Consider the following 8793-nt stretch of genomic DNA (forward strand, 5'->3'; position numbering starts at 1 on the left):
AAAAGCAGGTACATACTGAGTATCAGACATTTTTTTAATCAATGACAAAAACAGCAGCTAACACCTTGATAAGTGTGTTACTAATAATAAGCATTTTCCCGATCATTATCTAAAACACAATGACAAAAAAACAGCAATTGAAACTTTGACGTCTTGTGCGCCAGTCCCTCTTTAGCATTAGAAGGTGAATACACTCTCGACTAGCAACAGCTTCTATTCATTTTAATACCGTAATCTGCAGCTTTCATGTTTAGTTCATTTGAGGTATTGACTAGGCGAACAAGTCAATAGTTCAGTCATGACAGATTTGCATTTGAAGTGATTTCTATGGTGACGATCCATACACACGGCTAGATTTATAATTTATAATAATATGAACCTATAACACCCAATTTAAGAAAATGATATTGTGGAAAGATGTCTATACTAGATTTGATGTTTATCACTCTGTATTGGGATGGCCTCCACCAACATGATCAGATCCCTTTTCAGTCCAAAATATGGCTTGACATGGCAGCTGTGAAGGGTCCTAGCCAGAGAGACTAGTTTTACGTTTTTTTCATGGTGAAATGGGATAAGGCCACACAGGAGGCCATGGTGTATACTATCAGTAGCTGCAAGACATAAACAATTCCATCAAACAAATGTTGCATGAAGTAAACAACACCTGGTGCACTTGTATAAAACACAATTTGTCTTCCATCTGAAGAGTGCACCTGCATGGCACTGATATTGAGATATGCATCTTCAAATAGCTCTAGTTTTCTCACTCTGATTGAGCCTAAGTAATCTGAGAATTGATTGAAGAGAGAAGAGATAACACATTTAGAATGGAAAATATAACAGGCAAACACTTGAAGTGCAACTGAAGCGTTCTTTTATTTTTGTGTATTGTTGGAAACAAATAGATTCTCACTGCCTAAATGCAAATGAGTGTGAACTCCTGCCCATGTCCCACCTCACCTTTCTGGAAAATATTGTCTTATCCATTAGTGCAAGCTGACAAAAAATGAGTGTTTTCTCATTGTGTGGCTGAGCAGAGAAGTCAAGGGAAGAATTTCATTCAGGTCCAGTCTTGGGGGCTCAGTACACTTGGGGTTTTGTTCGAGCTCCTTTCATATGCTGCAGACCGTGGCAACAAAGACTGCTTTCACAGCGTCACTGTAAAAGCATCTGAAAAGAAAGAAAGGATGAAAGTTAACTGAGAACTGCTGGAGAAAAGGCTTATGTGAGAGTTAACTGAGAACTGCTGGGGAAAAGGTTTATGTGAAGTCTCCAGTCTGTTCGTCAAGTCCATCTCACCCTCCATCCATCCATATTCGGGACTTTCTTTTCCAGTTGCCATTGCCATGCTATCGAGTTTGGTGTGTCCTACTTGAGTGAACCACAAAAATACACTGAACAAAAATATAACGCAACATGTAAAGTGTTGGTCCCATGTTTCTGAAAAAAAAGATCCTAGAAATGTTCCCATAATCACAAATATAGTATTTCTCTCAAATTTGGGGAACAAATGTGTTTACATCCCTGTTAGTGAACATTTCTAATTTAGCAAGATCATCCATCCACCTGACAGGTGTGGCAAATCAAGAAGCTGATTAAAACCTCTTAAGGATCGGACCCTTTTTTCCAATTTTCGTCCTAAAATAACATACCCAAATCTAACTGCCCGTAGCTCAGGACCTGAAGCAAGGATATGCATATTCTTGATACAATTTGAAAGGAAACACTTCGAAGTTTGTGGAAATGTGAAATTAATGTAGGAAAATATAACACATTAGATCTGGTAAAAGATAATACAAAGAAAAAAACATTCATTTTTAAAGTTTTCTTTTAATCATCTTTGAAATGCAGGAGAAAGGCCAGTGTAATTTTCCAGTTTAGGCGCAATTTAGATTTCGGCCACTAAATGGCAGCACTGTATGTGCAAAGTTTTAGACTGATCCAATGAACCATTGTATTTCTGTTCAAAATGTTGTATCAAGTCTGCCCAAATGTGCCTAATTGGTTTATTAATACATTTTGAAGTGCATAACTGTGCTCTTTCCTCAAACAATAGCATGGTATTATTTCACTGTAAAAACTACTGTAAACTGGACAGTGCAGTTAGATTAACAAGAATTTAAGCTTTCTGCCCATATCAGATATGTCTGTGTCCTGGGAAATGTTCTTGTTACTTACAACCTCATGCTAATCACATTAGCGCACGTTCGCTCAACCGTCCCGTGGGGTGAACACCCATGCCGTAGAGGTTAAACAGCATGATCATTATTACACACATACACCTTGTGCTGGGGACAATAAAAGTCCACTCTAAAATGTGCAGTTTTGTCACACAACACAATTCCACAGATGTCTCAAGTTTTGAGGGAGTTGCAATTGGCATGCTAACTACAGGAATGTCCACAGAGCTGTTTCCAGAGAATTTCTCTACCATAATCCACCGCCAACCTCGTTTTAGAGAACTTGGCAGTACGTCCAACCGGCCTCACAACCGCCGACCATGTGTAAACACGACAGCCCAGGACCTCAACATCTGGCTTCTTCACCTGCGGGATCGTCTCAGACCAGCCACCCAGACATCTGATGAAACTGTGGGTTTGCACAAGCAAAGAATTTCTACACAAACTGTCAGAAACCATCTCAGGGAAGCTCATCTGCGTCCTCGGTGTCGTAACTGACTTCAGTGGGCAAATGCTCACCTTCGATGGCCACTGGCACACTGGAGAAGTGTGCTCTTCACGGATGAATCCCAGTTTCAACTGTACCGGACAGATGGCAGTCGTGTTGGCGAGCGGTTTGCTGATGTCAACGTTGTGAATGGAGTGCCTCGTGGTGGCGGTGGGGTTATGGTATGGGCGGGCATAAGCTACGGACAACGAATACAATTACATTTTATCGATGGCAATTTGAATGTACAGAGATACTGTGACGATATCCTGAAGCCCGTTGTTGTGACATTCATTCGCCACCATCACCTCATGTTTCAGCATGATAATGCCCGGCACCATGTCGCAAGGATCTGTAACAATTCCTGGAAGCTGAAAATGTCCTAGTTCTTCCATGGCCTGCATATTCACGAAACATGTCACCCACTGAGCATGTTTGGGATGCTCTGGATCAAACTGTACGACAGTTTCCGCAAATATCTAGCAACTTCGCACATCCATCGAAGAAGAGTGGGACAACATTCCACAAGACACAATCAACAGCCTGATAAACTCTATGCGAAGGAGATGTGTCGCGCTGCATGAGGCAAATGGTCATCACACCATATACTGACTGGTTTTCTGATCCATGCCCCTACTTGTTTTTTAAGGTGTCTGACCAACATATGCATATCTGTATTCCCAGTCCTTCGCTGACCTAATGATGTTAAGAGAGTTTCCACAGTAAAACCCAAAACATCAACATGAGCACTAACTAGATAATATTCACATCATTTCATGTGTATTTAATGCATGTACAAACCCAAACGGCAGTCAGACTAATAACAGGGGTGGCAGGTAGCCTGGCAGTTAGGAGCGTTGGGCTAGTAACCAGAAGGTTGCTGGATCGAATCCCCGTGCTGACAAGGTAAAAATCTGTAATTCTGCCACTGAGCAAGGCAGTTAGCCCACTGTTCCCCGGGCACCGATGATGTGGATGTCGATTAAGGCAGAGGGGTTGGGTTGAATGTGGAAGACACATTTCAGTTGAATCATTCAGTTGTACAACTGACTAGGTTTCCCCCTTTCCGTAACACACTGCCATAAGAAAAATCCACGTGCATACAGCACCCGCCTGCATGCAAAAAAAGATTGAATACCGAATTCATTTAATTCAACAGCCTCCAATAATCCCTGGATAAATACTTGGCAACGTCAAATGTAGTGCACGATACATAGGTATTAGGGTGCCATTTGAGACGGATCCTCAGTGAAGCTGCTTTGGCACTTTTCTCACCTACCGTATTGCAGAGCAGCTGTATTCCAGCCTCTGTCTGTCTGCTGTGAAACTGGTAACCCTTGGCTACATGCCCACCCCCTCTCCCTAATCACACTGCTGGTGAAATGGGAAATGGAAATGAAATACACTCGGAGGATATTGCGTGTTAGTCTGCCGAGGAGTAACCCAATAACCCATGCAGTCCTGGACTGGACAGTCCCTGGAAGTATATTATTTTTTAGAGTTACCTTGACATGTCAGCATCACATATAATAGGCTAACTCACTCTACTGTTTAGAGAAAGAGTCATTTGATACGGAATTACCATGTGTGCCTTAACAGTACTGCTGTTTAGGGTTTCCTTTCCCTTGTCCTTGGCAATGGTTCCATGGCACATTGACAGTAGGTTATGTCTTTATGTGACAAACATAGAAACAAAAACACATAGCTTCACCATGGATGCAAACATAAGCAGACACACATGGGCGCAGGCACACACACATGCGCACACACACACACACTGAATATAGTCCTCCCTCAGAGTTGGCAGGAGCGTGCCACGACTAGTACAACCGTTCTGTTACCTGACGACAGAAGCCACATGGTCTTGTTGCCAGTGGAGAGTGAAGTGTGTGTAAGCAACTCACCTCAGGGCATGATGTCACCATCTGTATCCAGTCTGTAAACAGTGGGCTCAACTCCAAAAGTCCCAAATGAATCCCTATTCCCTATATGGTGCACTACTTTTGTGCACTACATAGGAAATAGGGTGCAGACAATGCCTTGTGCAGGAGATATTCAGATAGGCCTTCTGAATGCACCGCCACCAGCATCGGCCCAAGCCCATAGATCAGCATAGGATTATTTAGTTCAACCAGGGGTCGTTAAATCTCTAAGAGAAAAATAGCTTCAACACTTATCTTCTTATACTGTATGCTAGTCAGAAGTAATGTGGTCCCTCTGGGCTCGAGGCTGAGGTCTGTCCTGCTACTGATCCCAGCCATTGTACATTTTCCCAGGGTGGAAACCAGTTCAGGAAAAACAACATCTAATTAACTAAACTTTCCTGAGCTGTTGGAAAGTGTTAGATGTGGAATCTTAAAATTGTGTCCTAACAATATATCTGAAAATGTTCCCAGATCCAACTGAATATTGTTGGTGTACTATCGTGGTCAGAAGTGGTCATTATCATCGAAGGTTTGCAAAGAAATTCCTCTACTGCTCTCATCTCTGATTCTGTCTGTCGTTCTGTCAACGTGTGTGTGTGTGTACGTGTTTGCGCACACGCCTCTGTCTGTCAGTCACATTGTATTGAAATTAATCCTGATGTTAGATGAAGTGGCTGCGGAGGCAGATTAAGCATGAACCTCCCAATCATGCCAGGTGTCATGGGAATGATATGCTGCAGAGTATACAGACAGACAGAGAGTTTTGCCTTTGCTGGGTTGAAGTCAGGTCTTCAAAAGGTAATAGTATGCATCCCAAATGGCATTCTATTCCCTATAAAGGGCACTAATGTCACCCTATTCTCTCTCTCTATATATATTGCACCAGTTGGGCCCTGGTCAAAAAGTAGTGCACTCTACTGTATATGGAATAGGGTGCCATTTGGGACGTAGTCTAGATAGATGTCTGGGCAGGTTTCAGTCCATCCTGGTGTACAGTCTGCTATAGCTAGCTAGGCAGCTGTCTGTCTGTTGTGGTACTGCTGCCAAGAATGTGACTAAAATGCCAGCGTGAGCCGGGAAAACAAACCAGCGGATGAATTCCTGACTAAACACAGGTGTATATTATACCCTTTTTAATTCCTCCAAAACATTGTGGTAACGTCCCAAATGGCACCCTTTTCCCTACACCTATGGGTGCATCGTAGGCCCTGGTCAAAAGTTGTGCACCCTATAAGGAATAGGGTGCCATTTGGGATACAGCTCATGGTATTCGTTTTAAACTATATTAAATCACTGAATAACTATTATTCAGCTGTAAGTGCCAATTTGGGAGGTAAAATGAAATGTTGCAAATTAAGTCTTAATTGTTTTTAAAGATTGACTGCCCCTAAAAACCAACTAATCCCTTTCAAAACGGCCTATGTGGCATCAATATCGCCCTCACTAACTTTAAGCATTAGCTGTCAGAGCAGTTTGCCGAATCGCTGAAGCTGTACACAGCCCATCTGTAAATAGCTCATCCAACCAGCTACCTACCTCATCCCATATTTGTTTTGGTTTTTCTGCTCTTTTGCACACCAGTATTTCTACTTGCACATCCTCATCTGCACATCTATCACTCCAGTGTTAATTGCTAAATTGTAATTACTTCGCCACTACGGCCTATTTATTGCCTTACCTCCTTACTTAATTTGCACACACTGTATACAGATTTTTCTATTGTGTTATTAACTGTACGTTTGTTTATCCCATGTGCAACTCTGTGTTGTTGTTTGTGTCGCACTGCTTTGCTTTATCTTGGCCAGGTCGCAGTTGTAAATGAGAACTTGTAATCAACTGGCCTACCTGGTTAAATAAAGGTGAAAAAAATAAAAATAAATATGAGTCAGAAGCATTTATTCTGGTGTCGAAATTGACTGCAAAGTGTAAATAGGATCATTTTGGTCAGTCTCGTCTAAAACGGAGTTTGGAACCTCAGTGCATCACAACAAGTAAATGAAGGTTGGGTTAGGATTACAATTATGTAAAGAAATCATGGCCCATTTTGTCAAACTCCATGTGCAAATTGCCACTCTGCCCACTTTGCTTTCCTTCATTGTTTCATCACCCCCAACGCATTCACGGACGTTTGAGACTGAAAAGCCCTATATGGATTAACCATGAAATGCATGGTTCAAGCAGGATGCACAGCCAACTGGTTTGCATGCCCTGCCAAAGGACCATATCATGCAAAATAGGTGGTTGGAGTTCGTTGGTCTCAAGTGGTGGTGACTATACCGGTAGCTAGACAATAGACTGCAGGTTATGTATATTGTATACTGGTATTGTATATTTCTATAATTATTATGACTATCATCGCTGGCATAGCTGTATTTTAGCTAGTTAACAATAACATTGCTAGCTATTTTTGATTAACTTTGCTAGTAACAGTAATGGCAACATTGCCATCTCTCTAAAGTAAATTTGACGACATAATAATATTGACCTACTTTAGCAAAGTCATCGTATTTCCAGGCCTCTCTAAATTAATGTAATTTAGATGAAACAGTCACATTAGCCTCCGAGGTGCAACCCATGTCTAGGGCACAAGTAAATACTGTGTGCAGCTCTGGTGTGTCCTAGCTAACTCATCTCTGACTACAACAGTGTACTAACTAGCAGCAACAAACTCAACCCAACCCAGGGCCTACCAGAAGGAGCAAAGGTGGGTATCATAACATGTCCAGCAATGTGATTGAAATGGTTTTGTGACCTACATAATTTATTTCACTGTTCACTTGGTATTTTCACAGCTTGTCAGGCAATACCTTACAATAAAAGTGTGTCATGCGACACAAGTACCCTTGTGACACCACCTCCGTTGTTGCCAGAGTCTCCCTTGACTCCTATGACAAGGACACGCCATCATGATGCTTCTGATAGTGACCCGAGTTACTGCCCTGAGGACACAGACAGCTTCATCATCAACGACAGTTAATGTGTGTTATGTGAAAAGTTGTATTCAATAATACCCGGCTTGATAAACTAATTCCCCAGCCAAGCAGATAGTCATTTTGGTTGTGAAGTGCATTATCAAAAAGCTGTCATTTCTTTAAAACAAAATGCAATTTACCACTCAGCTGTCTATCACCCTGTCACAGGCCCTCCCAGTCAACACCACCTCATAAGATTGCCTGCAGCAGGTGTTCAAGAGATGCCCAGTTTGCAGCCGAACATGCAGCATAGAGAAGACCAGCAAGTAAGCTTTCATTAGCATCATGCAGACATGCCCTCACTGTGAGCATTCCTATGAATGGAACAGTTAGCCACATGTTGGCAAGTATCTGGCCAGCAACAGCTTTCACAGGCTCATCATCAAATACAGAAGGTAACCCACTTAAATACTTTGATAATCCAAATGGGAAACATTATTTATGTAAACTGACATTATTTGTTGCTTATTTTCTACTTCTTAGAGGCATATAATGTCCAGGGCCTAACCTAGTCTCGTGGAACCAGCCTGATCGCTGTGTTCACCATTCTATTTCACTTCACATTTTATGGCAAAGACCTCACCTCCAGCCTCACCTCTTGCCTGCTCTCCAACGGTCGTTGATAGTGTGTCAGATGTCACCTGTCCCATTAGCAATAGAACACTGACTGTGTGTACGTGTTCACAGATGCATGAGATACAGAGAGACCTGGCACTCAACACATCCAATCAACACATCCACAATGAGGTGATTACTAATAGTACAGCACAAATATCCAGTAATAGCAACACCCTTTTCATTCCATGTGTCATTGATGAACTCTGCCTCAACTCTGCCTATTTCTACAGATGGACTGGAGATGCTTTTGCCAGACGGCAGCCTCAGTCGTTTGATGGGGAGACCATAATTGGGTAGGTTTATATGACCTGTTCAAACTTCATCATAGTACCTGTTTGTATGTCAGATATTACCTATCCTAACTGCCATTGGTAATAGAACAGTGACCATGTGTGTATTAGGGTTGAATGGCGGGAACCCGGTTACCGAGACTTACAGTCCAAAACCACTCCCTTTTCCCATTATAAATAACTCAGAGAGACCGGTAATTATAAATTATTTAAATTGAAAAGCATGACGTGAAATGGAACTTAAATTATATGTGATGTCTATTTCTAGCTTCTCTACGGCCTTCTCTCTGCTCTGCATGATGAATCACCAATTCTCAG

The 8793-nt window shown here is 42.0% G+C and overlaps 1 long non-coding RNA gene across 1 annotated transcript; it reads left to right on the plus strand.

The window, feature by feature from the left end:
* Nucleotides 1–6892: 6892 nt before the first annotated feature.
* LOC106599619 (uncharacterized) lies at nt 6893–8548 on the plus strand. Its single transcript, XR_001327515.2, has 5 exons — nt 6893–7299; nt 7388–7573; nt 7736–7833; nt 8255–8314; nt 8416–8548. It is a non-coding gene; the product is annotated as an uncharacterized lncRNA (long non-coding RNA).
* The last annotated feature ends 245 nt before the right edge of the window (nt 8549–8793 follow it).

This window comes from Salmo salar, chromosome ssa03, assembly GCF_905237065.1.
Source record: "Salmo salar chromosome ssa03, Ssal_v3.1, whole genome shotgun sequence".
Classification (NCBI taxonomy): domain Eukaryota; kingdom Metazoa; phylum Chordata; class Actinopteri; order Salmoniformes; family Salmonidae; genus Salmo; species Salmo salar.